Here is an 18,284-nt window from a genome sequence, read left to right as displayed (position 1 = left end):
TATTAAAGAATGAAGGTGTACTTGCTTGTGTCTTGGCCTGTGCATTTTTTCTTCCCTGAGTGTTTATTTGTTGTTACTCTTTTTTTCACGACTCTCTTCGTATAATATCGAGCCATTTTTCTATGGAATGTGAAACCTTTTATTCTGCAAACTAGTATACACACACAGATACATTCATACAAAAACGAGCGCACGTATACACACACACACGCACGCACACACACAAACGCACACACACTCGAACACACACACAAACACGCACATATATATATATGTATATATAGAGAGAGGCAGCGAAAGAGGTAAAGAGGTAAATAAGATAAATAGATAGATATATCTAAGTATATCTGAGTAATAACTTCCTCTAACACGTCATTGAAAATACCTGCCTTTATTAGTTGCCACATCACCACCCTAGATGCTTTACAGCCCTTCTAAGATGATCGCTTGTAACTAAACACCTATACCTGAACCCAGAGATTTTCTTTAAATTGTTCAGAAAATGTAATTACATCCATTGGAATTTAACAGCCCCTTTACACTTTATTAGCAATGATATGAAAGTTAATCTTTCATAAATGAGAATAAAATGTTGTTTGGGTGAGTCATACGATTTAGGATCTTTCTCTCTTTCTCTCTCCCTCTCTTTCACTTTTTCTCTTCTTCTCAAATCACATGTTACTTTAATCTAATGATTTACTACCATAACCATAACATTGGTCAATTGGTCTATAAAATGTATATAAACGTTCGTGGAAGGAGGAAATTAGAGACATGTCGTCCATGTATTTCCTTTAATGGCTTCTATGCAATGAATCATTATGTAATATGATTTGAAATCCGTTGTCTAAGTTTCGCTGTGACTTGCCGTTTGCCACCAGATTACTTTGTAAACTGACACCTACTCTATAATATATTAAAATATGTGGTGATTGATGCGTGATACTGTAAGCTTACGATGACCATTATGGTATATAAGATATTGAAGATATGAATAGTTCAATTCACTTTACCTAAATAGTTCGTGTCTTTCATATGCGTACGAAAGGGCAGTTTCTGTTTAATATTACATGTAAAATTACATATAAAAGTGACTTCTCATATAACTGGTAAATGAAGTATAACATGCAACAATTACAAGAAATATATAGTATAACTTGCAGAAGGTGTTTCATTATACTGCCTGTAAAAAACACATATTCACCTGGGAAAGGAAATGTATCGTTTTTCCGCAAAATACCTTATTTCATATAACTCATACGTATGTATTTTACTGTTAAAGATATCGAATACCGCTGGGGGTTAGAACTCCAAAATACCATGAGTATGATTTCATTTGTTTTATCAAGTGCATAACTTCTCCCCCAGATGACGCTGAAGCGGTTAAGCATTCCACAGACATGTGTAAACTGCACAATTCTGAGATGTAATCAGTGTGATAGACTCAGTGTCAATACCGTAGCCACTGAATTAAAGGTAGATATCATTTCTAGGTAATGGGAAATACTTCTTCGAATATCTAGACAACTGTCTTCAAAGCATACCAGATAAGCCATCTATTCCTGGCTACATCTCAGTCAACGACAACTCAATACAACAATAATACAAAAAATAATACAAAACTTGACTTTAAAATGACTTGGCAGAACATATCTAATGGTACCATTAAATTAAACATGGCCTGAACCAATTTTTGGCCAAAGCATGTCTAAGGTCATTGAGGATTACATACTTTTCCTATTTAATGGTTTCAAATTTTGGCACAAGGCCAGAAAGACGTACGAAGGTCCGCATTTTGTCCGGCGTGATAAAGATTCTGCTTGCTCGCCGCGTTATTTTGCATAATTACTAATCAATCAAACTATACATGTACAATTACGAAGAGGTACTTATAAATACCTATACTCTTTTCTCTTTTAATCTTTTACTTGTTTCAGTCATTTGACTGCGGCCATGCTGGAGCACCACCTTTAGTCGAGCAAATCGACCCCAGGACTTATTCTTTGTAAGCCCAGTACTTATTCTCTCGGTCTCTTTTGCCGAACCGATAAGTTACGGGGACGTAAACACACCAGCATCGGTTGTCAAGCAATGCTAGGGGGACAAACACAGACACACAAACACACACACACACACACACACATATATATATATATACATATATACGACAGGCTTCTTTCAGTTTCCGTCTACCAAATCCACTCACAAGGCATTGGTCTGCCCGGGGCTAAAGCAGAAGACACTTGCCCAAGATGCCACGCAGTGGGACTGAACCCGGAACCATGTGGTTAGTTAGCAAGCTACTTACCACACAGCCACTCCTACACCTATGTTCTGTTTCATAAAATTTTATAATATTAAAAACAATTATAGATAACCAAGTATTCAAATTGAGAGCAGTTAGTAGAGCTATGTTGAAACTATATAACAGGGTTTTAATGACTATTAGCGATTGATGATATATGAATAGCCGTAACGATGTCAGAAATGCCAGACATTTAATGTCAATATCTTAATAACGATAATAATTCTAAACTCATATGCTCTGATATAATGGATATGCTAGAAGTCTTATAGATCATCAGGTTGTTTGGAATCCTGAACGCGAATTGTCTCCAGTAAAGATGTGGAATACGAAACATTATAACTGAGTGTAGCACTCGGTAAAATGTGCTAATTTTTCAATCTTTATTAGATCACGAATGTATTTAACGTGTCTATGTTACTCGTGTGTAACGTGTTAACCCTTTAGTATTCAGATTACTCTGTTAAATGTAATGCATTTTTATTTAAATTGTTTTGAATTAATCATGCATTACCTTATAGCTTTGAGGTTTCAATGATGTGATTGTTTATTTTTAGGCTGTCAATGTAGGTTAGGTGTGAGAGGCTAGATATGGCCAGTTTGAATATAAAATATGTAGAATATATTGGGCCGGATTTGGCCAGTTTAAACACTAAAGAGTTAATCTTTCCCAGCGGTGATTATATATATTGGCACAGATAGTTCGTACGGCCTCGGGTAAAACGTAAAACAGCAATGATTTGCAACATATTTTTTTAATGTTTTCTATATATTATATATATGTTTTCTATATATTATTATTCTGCATATCCCTATATCGTACGTAGAATAGGTGTGATCTAAAATTATCTGATATATATATATATTTTATATGTAGAAAAATACAAACTGTTACAAGAACGTAAAACATTTAGAAAACGATACAAAAAACACGGACGGGACATTCGAAGCCTTCAATCTTCAGTCAAGAACCGGATCATCCTAGCAATTTCGGCTGATTAATCTTGAGATCGCTCCGATCCGGCCAGCCCCAAGGAAAAACTAAGCTACGAGCATTAGATTTCTTGGAAGAAGGATCGAATGTATACGAAACAGGGACAGAAAAACGGACGATGCCACACGAATATAAAATACAAAAAACAATAATGGTAAAAAGAGGACAAAAAAACAGCGGGTGTCTTAACGACTAATAAACAGTACAAGTTTAACTGGCGTATTTGGAGAAAATGCCTTTATCAGCAGACGAAGGCAACAGATGTTCTCACAGCAGTGGTCGGAAGCCAAAAGGCTGATTTTGACCAGCGGTCACGTGAGAGAAGAGAGAGAAAAGAAGGGGGGACAAAGGAAACAAAGAGAGAGAGAAAGGGGGACGAAGGCAACAAAGGGGGAGAAGAGAGAGAAATAAGGAATTAAAGAGGGGAGAAGAAAGAGTGCGTGCCAAGGTGGGCTAGTGAGTGCAAGGTGAGAAAAACAGAGAATTGTGAGAGAGTGGGGGGAAAAGTAGACCAAAGAATCAGAGGCAAGAAAAGAGAAAAGAGAAAGGAGGAGAAGTAGAGAGAGAGAAAGAGGAGACATATATATATATATAGGCTTATACATCAATGATTACACACGCACACACACACATATATATGCATACATACACACACACATATATATATATATGTGTGTGTATGTGTGTGTGTGTATGTACGTATGCGTATGTGCGTGTATGTGTGTGTATGTACAGAGTGTAGAACGTAAACCTTTCATCAACTGTTTGTCACATATACATTAAGCAAACATTTCTATAGATAACACATAAACTATGCTTTGAGCATTGAAGTAAAATGTTCGACTAACTTATCACAGAACACTAGAAATATACTATTTAATGTCTGTTTAGTATTGTTTATTCTCGTTTTCCATTGATTATATTTGTTTGAAAATAACGTATAAATATGTACAAAATAATATAACACGAATTAATTCAAATCTCAATGCTGTTAATACTTTCTACGATATTGACATTTGGGATAAGTTATGTGTTATAGGGAATTATTTACAAATTCTATGTAAGTGGAATTCGAATTGTGAAGTGGAAATCCATGACTCTGTTTTATGCAGGATTCTCGAGGCAATATTTTGTTTCTGTAATGTTAATGTTAAAAACCAAATATTTTTGTCAGAAATATATTCTAAATAACTAATTTTACCTCATAGTTGACATTCGTTTGAAGCTTCCGTTGCTGAAAAGAGGAAAAAAATGTTGATGGAAATCTTTTTCATGAAATGTATGCAGAGATTTCATATTACCTAATATGAAAACCGCTCATCTGCTGATAAAAATAAAAGCGAACGTTATTCATAAACGATCATTAAATACATTTGGCCTATGGCTTCAATCTTTTAACCTTTCTGATGGTTACTGATCTTGACATGATAAAAATATGCATCGTTCTGTCAATAGTCACAATGGGATAATATTGATATAAGGAATGTAATGGAACTTCGATAATTCAATCGATATCAAACACAAACATTGAAAACCAATCGTATGATGCCGTCATGATGTTGTTAGCATCATAATTGAATGGAAAGGTATCTAACGTGCAACAAATATAGTTCTGAGTGCAAAAAGAACATTTAGAAATTCAGGCCACCATTGATTCAGTATTCAGTGATGGTAAATGACCGAATATTCATTTTGTTATATCTTATAGATATGATAAATTGTGCGGTGAATTATATAAAGCTTTTGTAACTCCATTGCTTGATCTACTAGAAGTAATGACATCTGGCACAATCAATATTAATTAGAATAATCTCATGTGTATATACGTATGCAATATCGCCAATACACTGAAACAGAAAATCCTTTTTTAAGACAATTAGATGGTTTCTGTAGTAAACGGTTTCTGATATCGTTATATTTGTAACATAAGCTAACACTGGCGTCAGATAACGGAAATGGTATTTTTCCATCATATGGAACCTAAAATGTTTTCTCTCATTTTAGCATACATGAAATATCTTTTTATACAAATAGCCAGCATTTTATCGAGAAACATTCGGCATGTGATATCGGTTTTTGTAAGAACACACTTTCTGATTTTATCTCCTTAATATACACTTCACTCGTTATTGTAGTTTTTGATAGCCCCTTGCATTTTTGCTACCTATAAATACAGAAAGTGCTTCACTGTGAATAATAATTGTTCGTTATTGGATCTGCTGTAACATTGAATATTGAAGGAATGCATCTCCAGGTTCGTAAAAATAAACATCCTTTTAAATATAAAAGTAACAAAATGAATTAAAGATACTTTCTCCCATTTGGAAGCAAAACAGAGAGTTAAATATAACTAAATATTTCCAGGGTAGAATTCGGGATCCACATCAGTTGGTCACGAATTTATGTAGTTGTTATATAGTCAGTACAAGGTGTTGATGTGGTTGTGTGCATATTATTACAAGAGTTCATATAGAGATGAAGAATAAATTCAAGAACTAGATATTTACTACATAAAAATATATTCTATTTACTGGTCGATGATGATACATAATCAAAATGTAGAATCTAGTTTAATGAAGTAATCTATGCAAGAACGTTCAGAGATAGAAAATGTAGAAATATAAGCTAAGTGGCGGTTTTCAGTCATGTGGGGTAAAGAAATAGATGAACATAGCAATGGCATGGATGGCCCTTAGTCTAATCGACTTAGAAGAGAAGAGCAGGTTTAGGCAGGTTTAGCAAGATGTTTTTATCAATGAAACGCTAGACACTCTAGAAATTTTCAAGAGAAACGCTAAGCTTCTTCAATAATTAAGAATCACATCTCATGACACAGATGCTTCTCGAAACTTAGTAAAGGGAGGCTACTCTATAATCCCTCTTGCATGGGAGATCATTCAACTATTTAGCTACATAGACCACTACAAATCTCAGCTAACCATTTATGAATGTTTAAATAACATATGCAATCGATTCAATATTTAGGCAGCCTTGATATAAAACAAGACCCATATACGAGAATTTGTGGCTGTTGTTGATAAGAATCGAAGCAAAAAGTTTCATTCCCATTTACTAATGAATAATAAACTGGTCACTGTTCTTTGTCAAACTAGAATTGATAGTAGCGGAGTAATAATACTTCTTTAAATAAAACAAATTATTTGACAGGTCGCCACCCTGGAATAGAGAATTGACTGATTATTACTGAATTATTAAGTCACACTGCTTCGAGTGGTTGAAAAAGCCATGTCAGGCAAATTACACCGTGTTACAAAATACTTTTAGACATGAGTGCGTATATCTTTTTTTTTTTCGATTATTGTTTAATGTGTGTAACACTATAATGGCAAAATTGTAAATGATTTCTAAAAAATAAAACATATTTATCTAAGCGTTTCACATCTGATGATTAGCTATTTGAAAGCGAATGTGGTAGATCTTCTTCGGGGCGTATGTAGAAAGCATTCACCTGTTTCGAAACGAAACCTTCTCTTTGGGAAATAGTTTTGTGGATCGCCTTGACGATACATACAGCAGGCTTCGTAACAGCGTCCGAAACAATTTAGAGCGTAAGAAATAAATGCATGAGAATATTTATGGACATATTCTGACCGTCTCTACTGTTATTGTTGTGCGATGCAGGATAGGTTTTGCTAACCACTTCTATCCTGCTGTGGCACCCTTTCCATACACGGCACAAATGTCGCGAGCAGATTTTGCGGGCATAGAACATTGATTAAAAGCAAAAAGGATGTGTCGAAATGCTCGTTTTTCTTAACTTGACATTCCATTTTAATGATCTGAAAATAAACAAAAATTATCTAAAAGCGCCAGGAACTTAGTTGCCAACCCAATATATATATATATATATATGTGTGTGTGTGTGTGTGTGTGTGTGTGTGTTTGTCGTTTGCATAGATCTTTATAGCTAAATACCTTCCCTTTTTCAGTTACATAAATTTAGTTCCTGAGTTCGAATTACGCACTGTTCCGCTCTACTTGACAGAGGTGTATATTCCGTAGCATTCCGAATTCTGATGATAGTCCAAACCGTGTTACATCTGCCTTTAAAGCAATAACCATATGCATTATGCTATATATTCGTTATGATTGCTACCTTCAACCGGGCCTCTACATGTTCGATACTTTCACTCTAAACAGCATCTCAGTTTGTCCCAAATTGTATAGTTACTGCGTGAAAAAAGAAGGACGTATTTGATCTAACGGTAGATCTAACGGTAGAAAAAGAGAAAATGCATTCTTGAGCTGATGTAAAACTACTGGCTTCAGAGTTACTATAAAGCTAAAACTTAGCTACTTTAAGAGTTTACTTATTTCAGTTTCTCACTTTTTTCCGTCGATAACACATCGTTGTCTCAATCATGATATCAATATGTTCGTCCTATTCGTTCCTGTATGTTATCATCCTGGACATTCTTCCTCCTTCTTCTCTTCTTCCTCGTCCCCGCCATCGTTATAGTTGCAATCACCACGTGATCAATGTATTCAACGACCACTATGTCATCACTATCATCGTTGTCGTTGCTCTTGTGGATGTCATCGCAGTCATGATCACCACCACCACCACCACCACCATCATCATCCTCATCATCATCCTCATGACCATCATCACCATCATCGTCATCATCATAACCATCATCATCACCATCGTCATCATCATCACCACCATCGTCATCACCCCCCCCCACCAAAATCATCGTCATCATCATCATGATAATCATTATCATCATGATAATCATCATCATCATCATCACCACCACCACCACCACCACCACCACCATCATCATCATCATCATCATCATCATCATCATCATCATCATCATCATCATCATCATCATCATCATCATCATCATCATCATCATCATCATCATCATCATCATCATCATCATCATCATCATCATCATCATCATCATCATCCCTACCACAACTATACGCGGTCGCTGTCGTAGGCTTTCATCGGAAGAATCAGTGTAAATTTTCTAATAACATGAACATGGTTATCAGTCATACATGCACAGCACAACAAAGAAAAACTCGTGCAATTCCCAATCTGCAACGCAGATCCGGATTCTCAAACACAATTATTCGCTTAACTTAGCGGTTCGTATAATTTCTTACGATTGATTCGACTGATATTTCTAATTTCCCATGTCTTCTTCTTATTACTTTACATTACCATCTTTACATTCCTTTCTATTTGGTACATTGGAACAAAAAATAAAAAAAAAACATGCCTACTGCAACATTACATTGTTTTCCGTTGGTTTTTCTTCCCCTTTATTCCCATGTACATCATCTGAGTCTTTTCTTGTTTTTCCTGCTGTTGTTATTATTGTTATAGTTGCGTATTCACAGTCAGCCCCCATTCAAAAGATCTGCGATCCAACATTAATCCATTACATTTTGAAATATATTTCGAAATTTTTTTTTAAGATTCGCTTACGGCCATATCACGTTGAAAGCACCGGTTCTAGTTCGATCCCCGAAGTTAAGCAGCGTCGAGCCTAGTTAGTTCTTAGATTGGTGACTGCTTGGGAAACCTAGGTGCTGTAAGCGTCACACATTATTGGCGCAGGCGTGGCTGTGTGGTAAGTAACTTGCTTACCAACGACATGATTCCAGGTTCAGTCCCACTGCGTGACACCTTGGGCAAGTGTCTTCTACTATAGCTTCGGGCTGACCAAAGACTTGTGAGTGGATTTGGTAGACGGAAACTGAAAGAAGCCCGGCTTATATATGTATATGTATATATATATGGGTGTGCGTTTGTGTGTCTGTGTTTGACCCCCTCCTCAACATCGCTTGAAAAACGATGCTGGTGGGTTTATGTCCCCGTAACTTAGCAGTTCGGCAAAAAGAGACCGATAGTATAAGTACTAGGCTTACAAAGATTTTCTCGACAAATTGCGTTGCTTCAGCATGGCCGAGTCAAATGACTGAAACAAGTAAAAAAGTAAAAGAGTAGAGAGTATATATTTTATCACTCCTATTTCTGTTTGGTTTTACAGGACTGGATGTATAATATGGCGATGTTATGACTGTAATTCTAAGCATGTCGGAAGTTCGTAAAGGCTTCCTCATTCGTTCAGGTCTTATTTATGTTGATAGATATCATAAACATTCAAATTTTCATTTTAATCTGTGCTTTACTCCCAAATAATAATAAAATACTACGATCATACGCGCAGGCGTGGCTGTGGGGCAGGAGGCTTGCTTCCCAGCAATATGGCTCCGGGTTCAGTCACACTGCGTGGCAACATAGGAATGTGTCTTCTTACTTCTTTATTGTCCACAAAAGGGCTAAACATAGAGGAGACAAACAAGGGCAGACAAAGTGATTAAGTCGATTACATCGACCCCAGTGCGTAACTGAAAGGATGACAGGCAAAGTCGACCTCGGCGGATTTGAACTCAGAGCGTAACGGCATACGAAATACCTATTTCTTTACTACACACAAGGGGCTAAATACAGAGAGGATAAACAAGAAGGACAACCTTGACAACAAGGTCCTTATCCTTGACAACAAGGACAAACAAAAAGGAGAGACAAACGGATTAAGTCGATTACATCTACCCCAATGCGTAACTGGTACTTAATTTATCGACCACGAAAGGATGAAAAGCAAAGTCGACCTCGGCGGAATTTGAACTCAGCACGTACGGCAGACGAAATACGGCTATGCATTTCGCCCGGCGTGCGAACGATTCTGCCAGCTCGCTGCCTTATGTGTCTTCTACTATACCCACGGGCCAATCAAAGCCTTGTAAATGGATTTGACTAACAAAATTTGAAAGAAACCTATGTATATACATATCTATGTGCGTGTGTGTGTGGGGGGGGCATATATATGCATGAGTTTGTGTGTCTTTGCGTCTGCATTTGCCTTCACATGCATCGCTTGCCAGCCGGTGCTTGTGTGTTTACATCTCCGTAATATAGCGTTTCTGCAGAACAGACCAATAGAAAAAAACTACCATGCTTTTAATAAATAAGATTCATTCGTCCGAACATTTCTCAAGGTGTTGCACCAGCATGGCCACAGTCGAATGATCAATACAAGTAAAAGATAAAATAATACATTCAAGATGGATTAGAAACAACTGCCGCATAAACTTATATTGTTTTATTTATTTATTTATTCATTTATTTACTTATTTACTTATTGAATGCAATGAAGATTCAAGCGAGGTAGAATTACAGTGGATAAATGATGCTGAAATAATTTTCTAGAGGTCATGACCCACGCAAGAAATTGATGGCAATGCTTACGCAAGTGTAAATATTAATTAAAAATACAACAAATTAACACTTTGAGCGCTTCAAGGTTTAAATGGACAGTTCTTATTTTAAGCTGTAGTAATTTAGCAACACATTTTCTTTACAGATACTGGAAAAAGAATTGCTTGCGGCGATAATAGATATAATCAAGTCAATACTTTTTTCAATAAATTTGCTTACAAATTAAGCAAACATTCACCTTGCGTCACTTATGTATTTAAATGATGAATAACTGCAGATGAAACTACCGAAGTTATAACAATCGATTTGTTTTTTCCGAAAATAATATAAAACAGCCAGAGCAGTTCACACAGGAATATATATCTAATGAGAGATAGGTAATTATTTCTTAATTATATCGAACGGAAAAAAAATTAGATACGTAAACCATGTTTCATAACGTAGATTAAGTACTGGGAATGAAATAATGTAATATCAATGGCGATTAGTTCATAATATTGTGTTTTGGCGATGCCACATCGTTTCACATATTTAGATATTATTTTCCTTTATCGTCCACTCTTAAATTTTCTTAAAAATACACCCTACAAGATTTATTGTATAACGTCACATTTATGTATAATTAAGATAGATAAATTATATATAAAACGGGAAATATATATTGGTAATAGAACAACACTAGCATTAGAAGAATAGTAAGGGCGGAGGCGCATCGAAAGACAGAGTTAGTTAGAAAGGGAGGACTTAAGACGGCAAGGTGGCAGAAACGCTAGCGCGCCGGACGAAATGCTTAGCAGTATTTCGTCTCCCGCTACGTTCTGAGTTCAAATTCCGCCGAGGTCGACTTTGCCTTTCATCTTTTCGGGGTCGATTAAATAAGTACCAGTTACGTACTGGGGTCGATATAATCGACTTAATCTGTTTGTCTGTCATTGTTTGTCCTCTCTGTGTTTAGCCCCGTGTGGGTAGTAAAGAAATAGGTATTCGTCTGACGCTACGTTCTAAGTTCAAATTCCGCCGTCAAGTAAAGATTAATTGATAAGTATGTAGAAATAAATATATACCAACGTATGAGAGAGAATGTAAATACTTCTTCGACTTAGTAGAAATCTCTTTCATATTAAAATAAAACGTATTTGAATTACGTAAACATACAGAAGATAAATCATGGGTGAATAGACGGTGGACATGTCAAGAATATATTTGATTAGAGAAATGCTGGACCAGATCTGATATACGCTTAACTAAGACTAAGTATTAAAAACGGGAACAAGTTACACATGATATATTGTGAGATGATGGGGACGAGAGCTGGCAGAAACGTTAGCACGCCGGGCGAAATGCGTAGCCGTATTTCGTCCGCCGTTACGTTCTGAGTTCAAATCCGCCGAAGTCGACTTTGCCTTTCATCCTTTCGAGATCGGTTTAACTAAGTACCAGTTATGCACTGGGGTCGATGTAATCGACTTAATCCGTTTGTCTGTCCTTCTTTGTCCCCTCTGTGTGTAACCCCTTGTGGGTAGTAAAGAAATAGGTATTCGTCTGACGCTACGTTCTAAGTTCAAATTCCGCCGAGGTCGACTTTGTCTTTCATCCTTGCGGGGCCAATTAACTAAGTACAAGTTACGCACTGGGATCGATATTATCGACTTAATCCGTTTAATCTGTTCTTGTTTGTCCTCTCTGAGCAGTAAAGAAATAAGAAAGGGAAGACTTTAACCACCCTTTCTCCTAATGCAAATCGTGAATCGCCTGTTTTTAGTTTATTGAAAATTGTTGTTGGTATTGAGTGACATCAAGAAACCAGCACGGTGTATAATTATTTGACCGTAAAGAAGAGAAGAGGAGCGTACAAGGAGAAGTGTGGCATACGTGGAGAAGATGAGGATACGAGTTCACGATTTAAAATAAATTTTCTATTGATTTAAATTCAGTCATTTATAGGTAGTGTCAATGGGAATGAAAGTTTTCATAGTAGTAATAGATCATTTAGCCGAATATAACGTGTTTTAGTATTACAATGAGATTTGAAAAGTAATTTTATGCGCAAAAGTTCTAAGGAGGATAATTTTCTAGAATATATATATATATATCATTCAGGAAGTGAAAAACAAGTTATTTGATTTACCGCTTTGATTTGCTTCATTCGATGTCTTTGATAAATTATATCATAGGAAGTGTGTGTTTTGTCCAGTTTAATATCACGTGAATATAAAATATATTACTTTGAAATTTAGGAAATAATATATCACTTACATTTGAAAGTAATTGTTTTTAATCCGGATTTTAGTTGCACATAACAATTTATACTGTTCAAAGATTTCTTGATTGTTCATTGATATAATTTATTCTTTTATCCTATTTATGACTTCAGTAATTGGTGTTTGGTGGTGCGGTTAGGCTGAAACATCAACTTTAAGTGTTTTTAATCAAGTGAATACTACATTATATATACGCATGTATATATACATACACAATAATAACTATATTATCTACCTCCATCGAATTGTTTTCTCTTAAACATTTTCGCAGCAAAATTAGTGAGAACTACAGGTTTGAGTTGTCTGCATAAGGATAGAAATAAGGCGCTAAAATGTACAGAAGTATGCTACTTGAGGACAAAGCGATCAGAGGAGAATGCCAGAGTTGATGGAGATTAGGATACAAAGTGAGCCGTCAAATCATGTCCCAATGATCATTGTGCTGCTGGATTTCGGTAAGATTCGTTGGGTATTATTGGTTTTCTTTTCAGCTCAAACACATTTAGCGTATCTACAAGTAAATTATTTTTAGGTAATCGGGTATTATAATTTTTTTGTGTTTGTTTTGAAGGGGTATGCCTGGGAGAATGCTATCACCTACTTGCCCAGATGTTTCTGATAAATGAGGACTGACGCCCCGCCTTCACCCTGGGATATGTAGCATAAACGCGGCAGAACAATGGATAATCAGCTGACTTAAAGTAACACAGAGTACTACAGGAAGGGGTTGGTGTATAACAGGTGATTGTATATCAGGCAGTTACAATGAGGAAGTCATCGAAAGACCTAATGGGGGCAAGACATTCGCGCCATGGTAATTGTTTGTGTAGGAGTAAAAACATGTTCATGGAATTTAAGACGCCTGTGCTTGAACCTGAAATGCAATGAGATAAACAATTTGATGTAAAAAAATCATGAAAACGGCCCATCTTTATTCGCCTTTATTCGTTTATTCAACTCTTGCACCAGTGACTTCAACTCTTATTACACTATCGTAGGTGTACAGAAATGGAAATCTCTGTAACCGATAACTAAACAGCTCTGGTGTGTCCCAAAGTTTCGTTTTGTTCATCACACACTTCTTCCGAAATATCAATGACCTATTTAACATCAACCACCACATCAGATAATTCCGCTCTCCACCCTTTCCTAAACTTTCACATCTAAGTATTCTCCAATAGTAACCTAGACAAATCAAGCAACATCTACGTTGACTTCATTTGCACATTTGGTGGTTTCAATCAACAATCAATATACATAATTATTACTCTTAAAAACAAATAGAACTTCTCGTTGACCATATATGTACAAAAGCTACTCATCGAGAAAATACAATTGCTTTAAATACTAGGCTTCAGCATCACTGAACAACTCCACTGCCCAACGCACATTCATAATGGTGCAAAAAACGAAAGCAATGACTGTCCCTTCTCTTCAAAAACAGATAACACTTAAACTCACAGCAACTACTAACTTATTCAAATCTCAAGGAAATCATAGACTTTTCAATAGTCACTGCTCTTACACATCACACAGTACCGCTCTTACATGCATACACACAATCAATACAGTATCTACCTATTGGAGGTTGGGGCTAATTTCATTTTTTCAGGAATAGTTTGATGTAATAGTGAACAGTTAATGGCGTTGGAGAACATAGACATTAAATCTGCAGTTGAGCAAAACGTAGCTGATAGGAATACTGGAAATCATCTGAATATTGGAAAGGAATTATTTGTATCATGATTATTCAAACCGGGTATCGAATTGTCGACATCATGACTTCTCTATGAACATTGTAAAGACTGTAGAACGTGAGATGCATTACTGCAACGAAGAATACGATCGTACACTCCAGCAAGGGACACAACAGACGTTCTGATGGTGTCTGACCGCCGAAATTTATCCAACAACTGATGAACAGAATCTTAGCATCAATTCAGACGTCTATATGAAGCTGCTGGAGACTGTGGTCAATCCAGGGTAGGAGAGGATTGCTGGTGAAACGCCATATGTGTAGCAGCAGTATTCAGCTCCTTGCCGTAGCTCTCGCAATAGTTAGAAGTTGTTGTCTGAGCGTTTCTGCGAATAAAGCACTATTTTCGGGCCTGTTAACCAACTCTATTTTAATACGGCGGATTACTTTGTGTGGCACGTAGCTTCAATAAATTTAGGTGTTCATAGCTGACTAGCTTTACGTTAACTTCATTCGAGTATTACTGACTAATTCGTTAAAACTTACCTCCTCGCTATCCATAATCAGCTGCTTCATTAACAGCTAGGCCCATTCCTTCCTGCCTCTGAATTTATACACTCTGTTTAGGACACATTTTTCCAGCACTACAGCATTTTCAACGTCAGTGCTTGAACGTCATCACCCTCACATAGACATGTAGACTTATAGACTCCATAGACTTATGCATAAAATTTTCTACGAGAACAAATTAATTTTAAAAAAAACATACGGAGGTTAGGATTAGAATTCGAATAAATACGACAACCAGGCATTTCTTGCTGCAATACAATAATTCCTATACGTGTTACTTCCCGGAATATTAATATAGATTTTATTATAGAGAGACCTAGTAACTTATAAAGACTGAAAACGTAAAATACCTTCTGTCTTTTACAAAGAAAAACATTCAAAAATATATGCCATTTTGCAAGAAAACTATTAAATTTTACCTTAGTTTAAATAGTATACACGGTTGGAGTAAGTCAACAGCTGCAAGACATATATGACTAAATTTCCTATCCTATTATATTTAATGATTTCATTATATAATCGAAAAATAATATATATATATATATATATAAATATAATGTGTATATTCTCAAGCACACACATACACAACTATATGTATATGCATATATATTTATATATATATATATATATATACATAAATATAGTATGTGCGTGTGAATGTGTATACACATACATATGTATTTTATGCATATGTAGGCATGTATGTATATATGTAAATATAAACAGAGTGTCAGAGAGAGAGGGATATAGAGAGAGACGAAGAGGCAGGTGTTTATAGAGGTTCGAAAGGCAAAATCATAATAAACATCAGTGTAAATCTTATTTCCAACATTAGATTTGCATTTTAGAAAAAAAAAAGAAAACTACAAAAAACAAATTTTCACGTGTCTGAAATAATAAATATGCAAACGTATCAATCAATTCAGAATAAAAAGTTTCTATTATTTATAAACTAATGAGTACTTTTCTCGTCGAATTACCATATAAAGTTTGTGCGCCTCATAGATAGTACATATGAGGGAAGAGACAAAACTATCTCGTGTACGATTATTATACCTGACGGTGAAAGTGTGGAGTAGGCATTATAGAGAAACATCATAGTATCACAAGTTTCATATTTAAAGCTTCCTCTTGTACTAAAAAAATTGTGGATGTATTTTTTTCTTGGGAGATCTTGTAGATACAATTTCTAACATTTATGTAATTTATCATTTGCTATTTTATAGGTAAATATACCTAATCTGCATTTCGGTGTACTTTGTATAAATGGCATATTTTAAAATGAATTATGTGCCCCTTTATAGATATATTCAAACATATTCACTATAAATAAGCACTCACCAAGCAGGTTGCTTGATTTAGAACTTCGAACATTTAGTTACCGTATTGGTGGGTGGATCCAATGACTAGACGAAGACATGTGACAGACAATGCGAGTTCCCCTTTATTTTGGATGACAACAAGTGTTTAACCAGATCTGCTAGACAATGTACAAGAACTATAGCATCTCAGCTGTCAATTAGTGGAAGATCTTGGAGTGTGCTAGTTAGCTGTTGGTCATCAGATAATGTACGTGGAGAACTGGTAATTGTACACAACTCGGAGCTCCAAAACGCTATGGATGTGGTCAACCTGGGAAGAGTAATTTAGGACATGAAAAAGCTAATGTGTCCAGCAGAATCAAAAAGAACTTTGAGATATAATCTCAAAAGCCATATTGTGGATTTTATGTACCATATTCTAAACATATTTATTCATACGGCATATTATAGACATACTATATTCTGCATTATATTGCGAATATACTGTTGAGCATACCATATATTTCTTATATGCCATAATGTAGGTGCAATGTTCCATATACTTTGCATACACCTTCCCGATGTTACATTATTCCCATACTATCTCAAACGTTATATTGTACACGTGTCTTCTGTTATGCCATTGCACACAAATGCTATATGATACACATATATAGCTGCAAATATAACGCTCTAAGATTTTTATGCTTTGATATATTTGCATAATGTTTAACATTGTATGTCATCCAACACCTATAGATGAACTTTGATGTAACTGAAGTGATTACATTTCCTAATCAATTGAAAGTGCAAGTGAGCATGATATTGGTTCAGATTTATATCATGAACAGTAATTATAATCTACATGCATTAATATACTATTTAATCTACATGCATTAATATACTAGACGATCGAAATATTAGACACACATTTAAAAATGTAGTTTGGAGAATAGGCTCTGTAAACACGAAAACAAAATACAAATAAAGAACAAGTGCCAAACATAAATATCGTTAGCAGTATAAGTAGAATGCGAGTGTATGCAACCGTGTATTGAAACCATGTCGCGGATTTTGCTGTTTGGTAGATTATAGTAAAAAAGAAGATTAGCAGAAGACAACGGTGGAATGTCTGCGATGATTTTTATTTTACTAAATATATTGGATATATTTTCTCAAATTGCAGCGTATCATTTTCGAAAAGTAAATTCCTTGAAAGACGGTTCTCTTATTTCTTTTTTTACTCTAATTAAGTATTCTCTCTTTGGCCCATGAATTGACTCTAGTTTTTGAGGGGTTAACGCCCCACTTTTTGTAGCTCATGATATCACACACATGACGAAAAGAGGATAAGTCATCTCGTGGTATTGGATTTCTAGTTAACAATATCACATACGAAATAGCATTCATATTTACGCGAGCAAATGAATTTATTCAAAGATCATGCCTGTGTATAAATAGTAAATTGATAAAAATCAAAATGAACGTCTTATACCAAACGCTTCTGTGTCCAAACTCATCACCACGCTGTGGTGTTGCAAGTATATTATTAGAATAAAACACTCCTCTATTTATCGATTTTGTCATAAATCTGATTGAAAGTCCACGGGGATGTAGTACTTGGAATTAAGCATATGCAGTATAGTGGAGCATAAATATTGATGTAATTTTATGGTTGGTTAAATCAAGAAATGAAGTAGGAAACAATTGTTCGTGGTGAAGGGAAATGAACAATGACAAATGAACTACTACTACTACTACTACTACTACTACTACTACTACTACTACTGCTGCTGCTGCTGCTGCTGCTGCTGCTGCTGTTGCTACTACTGCTGCTACTACTACTACTATTATTAATGCAGCTACTGCTGCTTGTACTGCCACAGCCGCCACCAC

The 18,284-nt window shown here is 35.6% G+C and overlaps 1 pseudogene; it reads left to right on the top strand.

Annotated features, from left to right (window-relative positions):
- The first annotated feature begins 8,757 nt into the window (after positions 1-8,757).
- Positions 8,758-8,876, top strand: LOC115210087 (annotated as a pseudogene).
- Positions 8,877-18,284: the final 9,408 nt, after the last annotated feature.

The sequence above is a fragment of the Octopus sinensis genome, linkage group LG3 (assembly GCF_006345805.1).
Source record: "Octopus sinensis linkage group LG3, ASM634580v1, whole genome shotgun sequence".
Classification (NCBI taxonomy): domain Eukaryota; kingdom Metazoa; phylum Mollusca; class Cephalopoda; order Octopoda; family Octopodidae; genus Octopus; species Octopus sinensis.
The sequence above is the reverse complement of the archived record's forward strand: the minus strand, read 5'-3'. Positions and strand labels throughout refer to the sequence as shown.